The sequence below is a fragment of the Squalius cephalus genome, assembly GCF_949319135.1.
Source record: "Squalius cephalus genome assembly, chromosome: 9".
Classification (NCBI taxonomy): Eukaryota; Metazoa; Chordata; class Actinopteri; order Cypriniformes; family Leuciscidae; genus Squalius; species Squalius cephalus.
The window spans coordinates 25009908-25022548 of record NC_137130.1 but is presented as its reverse complement, the minus strand read 5'-3'; positions in this window follow the sequence as shown (position 1 = coordinate 25022548).

The following is a 12641-nucleotide window of genomic DNA, read 5'->3' as shown; positions in this document are numbered from 1 at the left end:
TTGTTGTTGCTGTGATCTCATGTGAAGTATGGTAACCCATTCTCGGAATTTGTTCTCTGCATTTAACCCAATGCAAGTACATGCATTAGGAGCAGTGAGTAGTGAACACACACTTGAATTTCCCCCTTTTGTGATTTTACGTACTTCATAGATTTGCCTGCAGAGGTCAGTCTAACCTATTTATTTGAAAATACTTTCTTTTCACTCAGCAGTAGTCCAGCATGATCTCACCAATCATTTGAAGAGATGAGAAATCTCATGATGAAGATTGACTACAGCGTGTTTCGTAACCCTCTGCTTGACGCCACGCATGTCTGTTTAATGTCCTTCTATCAGATAATAAGTGAGTGCGGTCATACTTTCAGCTGTGCACGTTGACCTATATATTGTTGTCTCCTGGGCCTGATGTGAGGGGCCAAAAAACAGATGTGGTGCAGAGAAAGAGTGAGATTGAGAAAGCAGTGTAAGGAGGAGGAGGAGGGGTTTTATTATAAATCTTCTGAGTCTTCAAGCTTGGCTTTCTCTCAGTGCTGAGGGCCAGCAGAAACACCTTGTTCTGATTATGTGTTTGTGTGTGCGTCTGCTCATGTCAGTGTATGTATGTGCATGAGTGTGATAGTCCTGGCTTTGTTGTCCCGTCCCTCTAGCAATTGCTGGAAATGTTCATCCATGACCAAAGGACAGGTTCCAACTCTCCACAGCTTACATCATCTCATGATCTGTCTATGAAAAATGATCTGCCCCCATTCACCTCCTCTCAGACAGAGAAAAATAGGAGCATTTTATCCCTATGAAGGATATGTGATTGTATTTCATAATGACTGAGTCCAACTTCATATCAGCATTACAACTGGGTCAAAGTAGAGGGCTATAGTAAACTATAGTACTATAGTTTTTCTTTTGTCTCTTTTTCCACTCTTTTCTCACTTCTACTCTCTCTTTCTGAACTTTATTTCCTTTCAAACCCTGCCACCATTTCTTCTTCCATTTCAGTACTTTCTTCTATTCACACAAGTCTACAGCTGAGTTGCTCAAGCTTATTATAATGTTTTTTTAAAAGTTGTAAATAAAACAGATTATTGGAGAATGTTTTAAAAGAAAATACTATTTCAGCTACTTCAAATTCCCCATTGATTCAGTATGTTACTTGCTGTTTCTTTGTAATTGATTGTGAAATTGTGATTTTTTTTTATTTTTTTTTTCGTGTATCACAGTTGTACAAGAAATCTTTTTCAAGTTGCCCAAATTAGAAGATCTGCTATACATGCTGCTGCTGCAGAGCAAATGTGTACTTGCTACTGCCATTAGATACACAGACAAGCTGCTGTGAGCATATGCTGATGATGCATAAATAGACATAAGTGATCTAGGCAGGTGGAGCTGGGGGAGGTAGAGGGTTTCAGAGGAACTCAGACAGCGCCTGCGGAATCAGCAGAGATCACCAAAGTGGTATATGATATTGAACCTAAAATTGTTATACAGTCTCACTGGAATTATGGTGAATTATTACAGAAATGATAGCTTCATTTTCAGACCATTTAAAAGGTGAATGCGTTAAGTTGGTTGCTGGCTTTTATTCGTCCTGAACTCATTCAAGCTAAATAATGGAATATATATACGCAGTGTACCATCTGGCCTCAAATTTTGACATTACCCTGCATATCACACACCACAACACAGGACATGACTTACATGTGTAATATGCTGAAGTATGACTAACTTTGGAAACTTTTTCTTACAGGAAAACAAAATATTAAATTACTAACAGAGTTTACCATTATCTCAACACTCCTTATGATGTCCAGCACCAAAACCAGTGCCTGATTGATCAAATAATAGTGCTGCAGTTCTGTAATTTTACTGGCACTGTCAAATCTCCCAATAATGGCAGAAGCACCATCAACAACAAATGGTGCCACTGTATATGTGTATAATACCATTATATGCCTATGTAAGTGCGTTTAACAGACTATGGGGGATGTGAGAATGGTTTTCTCATCATAAGAACACTTGGCAAAGAGAGCAGCCAGACCTGTCTCTCTCTCGCTGCTCTGCTGCCCTATGAGGTAAATAGACGTGGAGCCAGACATCTCTCCCTTTTCCTTATAATAAGGATGTGAGGGATCATGTGAGTGGCATAATGTGTTAGTTTAAAGGGGTCCTATTATGCTTTATCAACTTTAGTTAGTGTGTAAAGTTGCTGTTTGAGCATAAAAAACATCTGTAAGGTGAAGGCAACGGATTCAATCACAATAGCCGAATCATTATCATTGGCAGCACAATCATTTTCATAAGCTGCATGGAAACATTCAACCTATTAGGGGTTTCCACAAAGTTTCTGTTTAACTTGAGTCACACTTGTCCAGGGAAATGATCCCCAACCCATAATTAATCATTGTAAGCAATACAAGGCTAAAAATTTGAACTTTGTTTGTAGCCAGTCAAGTTGTGGTTACATTTTCTCGGGATCGTTCCTGATGCATTTTTGGCAAACATGCCTATTTCTAATATTTTTATTTAGCTCATCTAATACCTAAATCCCCACCTGCCTAAATCACTACGTTCGGGATGGAATGGGAGAGGAATTGAGAGTCAGGTTCGCGATTTTACACTTGAGAATCATCCAAATGTCTTTACACTCTGCCCAATGATGCATATATCACCCAGCCTCTCACCGGAAGCTGCCGGAACCGGCTGGCCTGGTGTATATCCATTCACTTCGGAGCCGCCAGATCTGTGAGTGTAACTATCACTCCCCCTTCTCTCAACCTCTTCCACCCAGACAGTCCTATTAAAATAATAAAATCTTCCCACCTTGTTTTGTTGATTAGCCAGGGATGTCACCAAAGAATAATTGCCCGCAACATCCACCATTAACTGTTAGGGTATTTACAGTTAAACATGCGACCAGATATGATTACTTAAGACCAGGAGTTAGAAGTGCAGTCAATTTAAGACAAGAGTCAGGTAACAAATTAAATAAATTTTTTACTGAAGATAGTTTGCAGTTTCATCAGGCAGAAGTCAGCTTCAAGACTCACAAAGAGTTTGTTGGCCACTCCGCTTACAGTTACAAAGATCACAGCAGTTATACCCTTCACCAAGGTCTAAGCTACGTCATTGCTTCAGGTTGAATGATTCTGGTTGGCTAAGAAATAGATACACATAGTAATTTTCCACACATATACAGATAGACTGAAGTATATCTCCATCGATTATGCGGCTGACACTCAGACCCTGAATTTAGGCACATCGTAACCTTCCAGGTCGCAGATCTGGGTTGCTGGGCGCCAACATGTCGAGAAAACAACTCAGTCAATCTCCAAAAATGCCACTTGTTCCTTAACCTGTAACCAAGAATACTAACACAGACACACAGCATCTTCAAGGTTGGATTTAGTCGGGATCTAACGATAAACAGGAGACTCTTCCATAACTTTCTCTCAATGAGAGGACACTTTAATCTAACAGTAAAGTAAATACTTTAACTAAGAAATGGTCACTCAAACTATAGATTTCATAGCTGTCTATATCTATCTATCTATCTATCTATCTATCTATCTATCTATCTATCTATCTATCTATCTATCTATCTATCTAATTTTTTTTTTTTTTTCATTCAATTCAGTCATTCAACTCATGTGATATTTAGAAGGAAAATTATTGATTAATACCTTGATTATTATTATAATCAAAAGCTTCTCCTGAAACCGTTCCCATTTTTTCGGGACAATCTGTTGTTGTATGTATCACAACTTGTAAGTATGTCTTATTATTTGTAGTTGTGTTTTCTATTAACAGTTCCAATTATAAGTTTTATATAGTTGCTATGATAGCTACGATGTAAACAAAGGCAAAGCTTTGCCTCCACTAGCCTGCTAATTAACATTTCAGTATTGATGTAGTGTTTACTTTATCTTTTGTAAGCTTTTGTTTTTGTAAGACTGTTCACTGCCCCTTAGGAAAATTAGCCATGATTTTGTGATGGATTACTGTTTGTATTACCATAGTTTTCTGCCATATATGATTAAATGGTGGATAATATTGTATCTATAAGAAAATTACAAAAACAACATACCACTCTGAAACGTCCTGTGAAATCCGTCCTTGCAAATCTGTGCTTGCAAATCTGTGCTTGAAATCCATTCAGCACAATCCACTTGTTCGTTAACATTGTCAGGGTCTGAATCAGGCTCGAATTGGTTTGAAATTGATGCCATCGTTAATATTTACATCTGAGTAGAGCTGGCGGTTATGAAGGGGAGGGACATTTCCCGAATATGCACTATGCCCTGCCAATCACAACACACTGGGCCAGTTAACCAATCACAGCACATTACGTATTTCGGAAGCCTTCATTGATATCGATGCGTTCAACCCAGACTGGGCAGAGAGTAGCTGTAATAATGTAAAATAAAGTAAAAAAAAAATTATGATTTTTTTGAACAATCAAGCATGTAAACATATTCTAGTACACCCCAAAAACAAAATCATGACTTTGTAAAAGAACATAATAGGACCCTTTAAGAAAGCAAGTAGAAAATACAAAATTTTCAGATGCACAGACAGACCAGGAGCAAGACAGCAGCTGAACCTTTATTTTAAACCTTTAACTTTTAAAATAATTGTCTCACTAGTAACTTTTTGCATCTAAAATGTCTGATGGCTTGATAACATTTTTTTGCAAATTAATGAACGTGAGCTTCTTTTTCCTCTTGCACGTCATTTCAATACAGATTTTATATGTTTAATTTAAGAAGTTGACTTAGCATAGTAATAGTACTGATCTGAATATAATCTTATTAGATAAATAGAAAAATGACGTAATGATAGTCAAAAATAGTTGTAATATTTGGTAGGGGGAAAAAAAATCACAGTTCACACTGTGCCAACATTGCTATTTTATTCTTCGGCACATTCATGTTAATTTTCATTTAGAATACCAAATCTTGTTCTGTACAATATGTTGATGAAGAGACAGGTATCAAGTTGATATCAGTGCATATATAAAACCAGGTTTAAATCTAATGTATTGTTATCTTTTTGTAAGCACAACTAATAAAATAAAATAAAAACACAACAGTAAAGTATGGAGTCCCTCAAGGCCCTGTTTTAGGACCAGTGCCATTTTGTTTTCATTAAAAACTCTATACAGATGTGACTGAAAGCCTAAGTAGATAATTGAACCATTGCAATCAAAGGTCTCTTGATTAACTTTTGATAAACGCAGCCCAGAGGTTTCTGTAGTTCATCGTATATATGCTTTTTTCCATCATTTTCTTTATTGAGAAAAGAGTGGGGGATTTCTAGACAGGAGCAAGGAACAGTTTTTCTTATTGTTAAATGTGTTTCTGAAAGGAGAAAAGGAATTTAATATATGATCTTTGCTTCTGCTCTGAGGGGGCCATACAGTGTTTCCTTATTGAGGGAATGCGGTCTGTGGCTTAAAGCCATCAATGATTGGACACTGGCCTCTTATTGGCTAACTTATTTGGTGCAGTGAAATAAATAGATGTCTTTCTGAATGAAAATAAGTTTCTTTAATGTCCTCCTCATGAGGCCCCAGCATGTTGGGGGGATATCTCTCTATTCTCATAAAATATCTGAAAAATGTAAGTTAAAGGTTTTGCGTCACAGTGAAAGAGAGGAACTTGTAGCCCTAGGCATGTTGGATAACATACAGATTTATTACTTCAGAGGGCAAAAGGTGAAAGGTCACTGTAGGTAAGTAAAAATGCTACTTATCACATGTGCAAATCATTCCAAATACTGCTTATTTCCCCCGGCCTGCTGTCTTTAATGAACTCTTTACTTCATCATATGAAAATTCAGACTTTGATTTTTTAATGGAAAAAGAAAAATGGGAAAAACCTTAAATAATGGCCATAACTTATCAAATCAGGAGTAGAATAATCACAATGACCATTGAGAATGTTTACAAACCTGACCATCATGAAATCTAATGTGAATTCCCTTCTGTAAAAGAAGTGTACTTTAGCATTTAGCTTTACTTTAGCAATACAAAGAGAGATTATTACGTATTTATCACATATTAGAATATTAGAAAATAATATACTTAAGTACGAACTGGATGGAATGTTTTTGAAGCTATATTTCCTATTTGTTAACTGCAATTAAATGTATTATATCATATTAAATGGAATTATCTCATAAGAGTATTTTTTGGGACATCTTTATATGTATGTAAATACTCAATTGCTGAATGTACTGAGAAGCATTTATAGTAAACTAAAATATACTTTAATACGATTTTCGTTTAAAAAATATGTTTTGTGTTTATAATTACACATTTGTAATGATGAATTTGCAATTTAGTACTTTACATGTGCTTTAGTATGTTAGTCAATACATCAAAATTAGTGTAGGCCTACTTTAAAGCATGACAAAAGATTATTAAAACAATGGTTTAAAATGTACTTTAAAATAAATATTTTATTTTGACAATATTACAAAGTGTGTTTAAAAACATTTATGAAAGTGTACTCTCTTTAAATACACTCAAGTGGCCTTTTACTTAATTAATATCACTTTCAATAAGTACACGTAAGTGGCCTTTTATTAATATCTGCAAGTACAGGTTTTAAAAAAGTATACTTTCAAAATTTGAAGTGCACTGACTACAAGTGCGTATCTTTTTCACATGGGTTTACATCTGAATGGTACGAAATGTACAGTACTGTGCAAAAGTCTTGGCATGTTAATATCCCCACCCCAAAAATGTCCCCAAAAATGGTTTTAAGTCAGTTATTTATATCTTTTGCTGTAGTGTGTCAGTAGGAAATATCAGTTTACATTTCCAAACATTCTTTTTGCCATTAATTGTAATAATCCAGTGAGATTTGTGTATGCACAAGGAATCTGACAACAGCCGGTATGATCTGATCTCACCATCATCGAGTCCGTCTGTGATTACATGAAGAAACAGAAGAAACTGAGACAGACTAAATCCAGAAGAACTGCGGGAACGTCTCCGAGATGCTTGAAGGGTAACACTTTAGAATACTGTTCCTTCATTAATGAATAATTACACAGGAACAAACGAGTAACGCATTATTAACATTCTAGTAACTAATATTAACTAACAAGAAACTCTGATTAACAAATTAGTAAGTAATAGCACTCAGATGAATGTAGTAGTTCATTATTAGCTAATCAGTAACTACTATTTTTTTCATACCTCCTAGAGAACTACTATCTACAGGTTCATAATTACATGAATAATGCATAATTTATAATAAAAGGTAATGGTAACCCACTAGTAATGACTCAATTATTACTACATCATTCTAAAGGAACTACTAATTATTTGGATCAGTATTCTAAAGTGAAAAACATGATAACTACCTAATATTGACTGAAGTCATTGTAAGCTTTTGAGATTTTTGTAAGATTTTGAATAGTAATTCCTTCCAATGGATTTGGTAACACTTTAGTCATTACTAGTGTGTTCCCATGATCTTCACTTTAGAATACTGATCCAAATAATTGGTAGTTCCTTTAGAAAGATGTAGTAACACTTGAGTCATTACTATACAAAACCTTACAAAAGCCTTAAAAGCTTACAATGACTTCAGTCAATATTAGGTATTTATCATGTTTTTCACTTTAGAATACTGATCCAAATTATTAGTGGTTCCTTTAGAAGGATGTAGTAACACTTGATTAATTACTAATGAGTTACCATTACCTTATTATATATTATGCATTATTAATATTAATTATGAACGTGTATATAGTAGTTCTTAGTAGTCTTCAGTGAGGTATGAAAAATAGTAGTTACTGATTAGCTAATAGTGAACTACCACATTCGACTGAATGCTGACTTACTAATTCATTAATCAGAGTTTCTTGTTAGTTAATAGTAGTTACTACAATGTTAATAGTGCGTTACTCATTTGTTCCTGTGTAGATATTCATTAATGAAGGAACAGTATTCTAAAGTGTTACCGCTTGAAAAAACCTTCCTGCAAAGTTACCTGAAAAACTATGCGCAAGTGTACCTGGACAAAAGCCGTTTTAAACGCAAAGGGTCGTTACACCATATATTGATTTGAAATAGTTAATAGAAGTTAAATCATAAATAAATTCCATTTGTGATTTTATTTTTGAAAGCATTCTCACTTTACAGCATTTTAACACAAGTGCCAGTACTTTTCACAGTACTGTAGCTTTGCAGGAATGTTTCTTCAAGTATCTCGGAGACGTTCCCGCAGTTCTTCTGGATTTAGTCTGTCTCAGTTTTTTCTGTTTCTTCATGTAATCACAGACGGACTCGATGATGGAGAGATCAGATCATACTGGCTGTTGTCAGACTCCTTGTGCATACACAAATCTCACTGGATTATTACAATTAATGGCAAAAAGAATGTTTGGAAATGTAAACTGATATTTAGATATAAATAGATATAAATAACTGACTTACAACCATTTTTGGGGACATTTTTGGGGTGGGGATATTAACATGCCTAAGACTTTTGCACAGTACTGTACTGTATGTCAATGCATTCTAACAGCCCAGTCCAGTGCCATTGCATACACATTTGGTTGAAGGTATTTTGTCTGAGGACATAAATCATGTTAAATCTACAATCAACTTTGCTGTTTCCTTCCTAAACAACACAAGGGTCAGGTCACCAGACTGAGGTAGGATAACCAGCTTTAAATCAATCCAGTTGACTCATGTGCTGTGTCCTTATCTACAGCCTTGCTCTACTCTGCTTTATCTCACCAGAAGACACTCCACAACCTAAACTGACCCCTTTGGCCAAGCTCACACTACCCCCTCATGAAACATTAGACTTATTTGGGTCAGTTGACGTAGCCCACAAATGAAAGCCATTATGCTCTGTTCCCGTGAGACTGGACCATACTGAATCTGAAATTTTGCACGTAAGCATACTGGCATTGACTCGTCCAGTGTTTTTCATTTCTGATGCTATTCACTGATTTAAACAGTTTGGTTTAAGCTGATTTGAGGAGTGAAACGGTCTTTTTTGGAGCAGAGCAGAAATCCAGATGTGCTTAGAGGGTGAAATGTGCAGTTATGTCACAAGCGCTCAGGGAGAGAGAGGTGAGCAGAGAGATTTGTTTAAGAGAGAGGCCCTCTGAATGGAGATAAACATTCAGAAGAGAAAGCTTTACTGCCGTTTGCATCCACATGGTATGTGCTTGAGATATGTGTCAGGTTTGAGTTTTAATGTGTCTGTGGACCCCCAGAGTTCGGTCTTAAACAGGCAAATGGTCAGCAGAATTGTAAACAAAATCTCATTGCAAAACTGTGACAAGCAGTAAAACAGTAATCTTTATGTTTCCAGTAGCCGTTTCTAGTATCTTTTAGTAGTTTTTTCTGTATTTTTGAGCAAATGAATGCAGCCTTTATGAGCAAAAAATATTTATTTTTCAAAAACACACAAAAAAACTTACCGACCCCAAACTTTTTAACAGTAGTGTATTTTTTTCTCATTAATTGTCTCCATTTGGATTTTTTTTTTTTACCAAACCAATTCCAATCAGCTCTGAGATAAATCACAGCATTTTGTAAAGACAAAGACAGCAAAATACAATCTAAAATCTATTATAATTCTAGTATATGACATGTTAGAGGTTATTTCCAAATATTCAAACAGAAAACTTTGCAAAGATGGAGACATACAGATTCCGTTATGTAATTCCCAATGCTTTATTAAGGTGAGGGGATTGATGAACAGTTCCGAGTTATGAAAGGAGTCCTTAGTTCAAAAACGTTTGATAAATCCCGATCTATGCTATGTTAACCTGACTGTGTCAGTTGCCCTGCAAAACTAATGCTCAATTGATTGTGTGTATGTTCCCATGGAAAACTGGCTCTCACCAAACCTGACTCTGTGACCTTGAAATACCAAACCGTCCCATATAACAATAACATCATGCTGACAGCAGTAAGAAAAAGTGTTGGAAAGAAAGGGAGAAATTCAGACTGCCACGTAACAGGAAAAAAAGAAGAGCATTTTCAAAAACGTCTAATTACCTATGAATGTAGGCACACACAAAACAAAGCAAACATTTAACTTTGTGACATTTAAGAAGTTTTTTTTTTTTTTTTTTTTTTTTTAAATCCAGTTTTCATACAATGATGATATTTTATTTATTTATTTTAAGGAAATTATTGTGACGTCACGTTTGACGTGAATTGTAGTTTGACGTTTCTTTTGTTCCGTTTCTCCTGATTTCCCTTTTCCTGTTTAGTTTCTGTTTCTTTGGCTGTCAGGGGCTGAATCCAAAATTGCCTCCTATACCCTCAAATAGGGCAATGTTTGAGGGTACAGCCATTTATAGTAGTGTACTCATTCAATCCCACATTGCACCACCACAATAACGAGTGTTCAGACAATGTACGCTCAACAGCTGTCCGAATTCGCTCACTCGTTTCCATTCACTCCTTCAAGTGAGCAGTATTAGTGGACTAACAAAGGGAATAGTGATTTAGGGTTTAAGAGGCGATTTCGGATTCAGCCATGGTTTCTAAGTATGTTTTCATTTGTTCCCTTAGTTACTGATTATGTTCACCACCTGTTTCTTGTTCAGTTTCTTGTTCATTATCTTGTGCATTTAAATCCTCAGCTCGGTTCTCTCTTTGTTCGGAGTTGTCTTTGTGTTACAAAACTGTCATGGTTTCAAGTAAGGATAATCTTGTTTTTGATTATCTTTGATTAAAAAAATGTATTGCTGCAAATAGATCCCCTGCTCTTCATCTTGTCTGACCTGTTGTGACAAACTTAATAACATTTTGGACTTTTGGAATAAATATCTATTTGCCATATTATAATTACACTCACTGGCCCCTTTAATACACCAGTTCAATTGATCGTCAACGCAAATATCTAATCAGCCAATCAGCAACTCAATGTATTTAAGTATGTAAACATGGTCAAGACGATCTGCTGAAGTTCAAACTGAGCATTAGAATAGAGAAGAAAGGTTCTTAAAGTGACTATGAACGTGTCGTGGTTGTTGTGTCATAGCATTTTTCATTACATTTTAATATTTTATATATCCTAAATATACAAATTGTATTTTCACAATAACATTTATAGGGACAAATTGTTGGCTGTGGTGGAAATTACATGCCAATTAAATAAATAATAAATAACCAAATCAACAGCAAAAACTATAACTACATTATAACAATGACAAAATAGTTTAAATAGTTTAAACTATATTTTCAATATAGTTTAAATGTCATCTTTCTATAACAATGAAAGTAAAGTTTGAATCAAAAAATTTAACTGTTTTAATAAAAATCTAACTTTGAGAACATAAAAGTGCCCCAATTTGAAGAAACACCAAGATATCACAGACATATACACAGCTGAATTCACTTATGAGTGAACGCCCAGGGCTGGCAGGCTGGTAGAGGTCGACCGTAGAGGAGCCCAGTGTGGTGGATATAAGGCTATAATTGAAGAGGAATCTTCCTTTTTATGGTATGATTTATTTGTACACATTAAACATCTGCAAAGTACAGTCAGATAATTACTGCACTCAGCAAGATACTTTAGTGCATCCTTTATAGGAACGCCCCGCACATTACTACTGCAGTCAAAGATAAAACAAATGTCTGTTTTATTATGAAGTTCAATTCAATTCACATTTATTTGTATAGCACTTTTCACAATACATATTGTTTCAAAGCAGCTTTACAGAAAATGCATGTTTCTACATGACAATTTAGTGTAATCTGTTATCAGAAGTGACTGTGTCAAAGTAAAGTCAGAAATGTACAGTTCTAAGACAATACAGATCATGCAGTTAGATAACATCATGTATTCATTTAAACAGAAACAATGAGCTCATTAAAGCAATTATAACAAGCTGTGATCATAATGATATGAAAAATTTGGAAGTTGTGTATGTTGATTCAGAGTTGGCATCATCTGAATTCCTGGCATTGGTTGTGTTATCTAAAATTATCGTAAGAGGCAGGATCCAAACTGGAGCTGGCATAAACAGTTAAAGGGGTCATCGGATCCCCATTTCCACAAGTTGGTATGATTCTTTAGGGTCTTCGTGTAAAGTTTGTAATATACTTTGGTTAAAATTCCTCAATGGTTGTGTAAAACAACACCCTTTTTACCTCCTCAAAAACAGCTCTGTTCACAGCGACACATTTCGGTGAAAGTCTCTTTAAAATGATAATGAACAACTGCTCATTATAGATTATATTGGTGGTCCTGAAGTCTGACCACACTGACTCTGACTAGCCTCAGGTAGGGATCTGCTCTGGGGTCCAGTGGAGATGCAAGGGCTGAGGTCTGTTTGCACCTGATCTGTGCTTCTTTAAAGCTACACTGTGTAACTTTTTTAGTTGATTCTTAGCAAAAAACACTTAGTTCTTTCAAAAATATATGTGCTCATTAATGTATATTTACTTATTTCAAGTAATAAAGTATTCTCTTAAGTTTATAATCTGCCATTGAAAGTACATACGGGTGTGGGGTTCGAATGCCAGTCGCCATGTTGCCCCTCCATCTTGAAACTACATTAGCCAAAGAGGGACATACCTGTAAATTCAAGCTTCGCCTTTTGCGTTTTTCACTCAGTGACACCGTGACGAATGCGAGGGGGAGATTACTCGCGAGCTC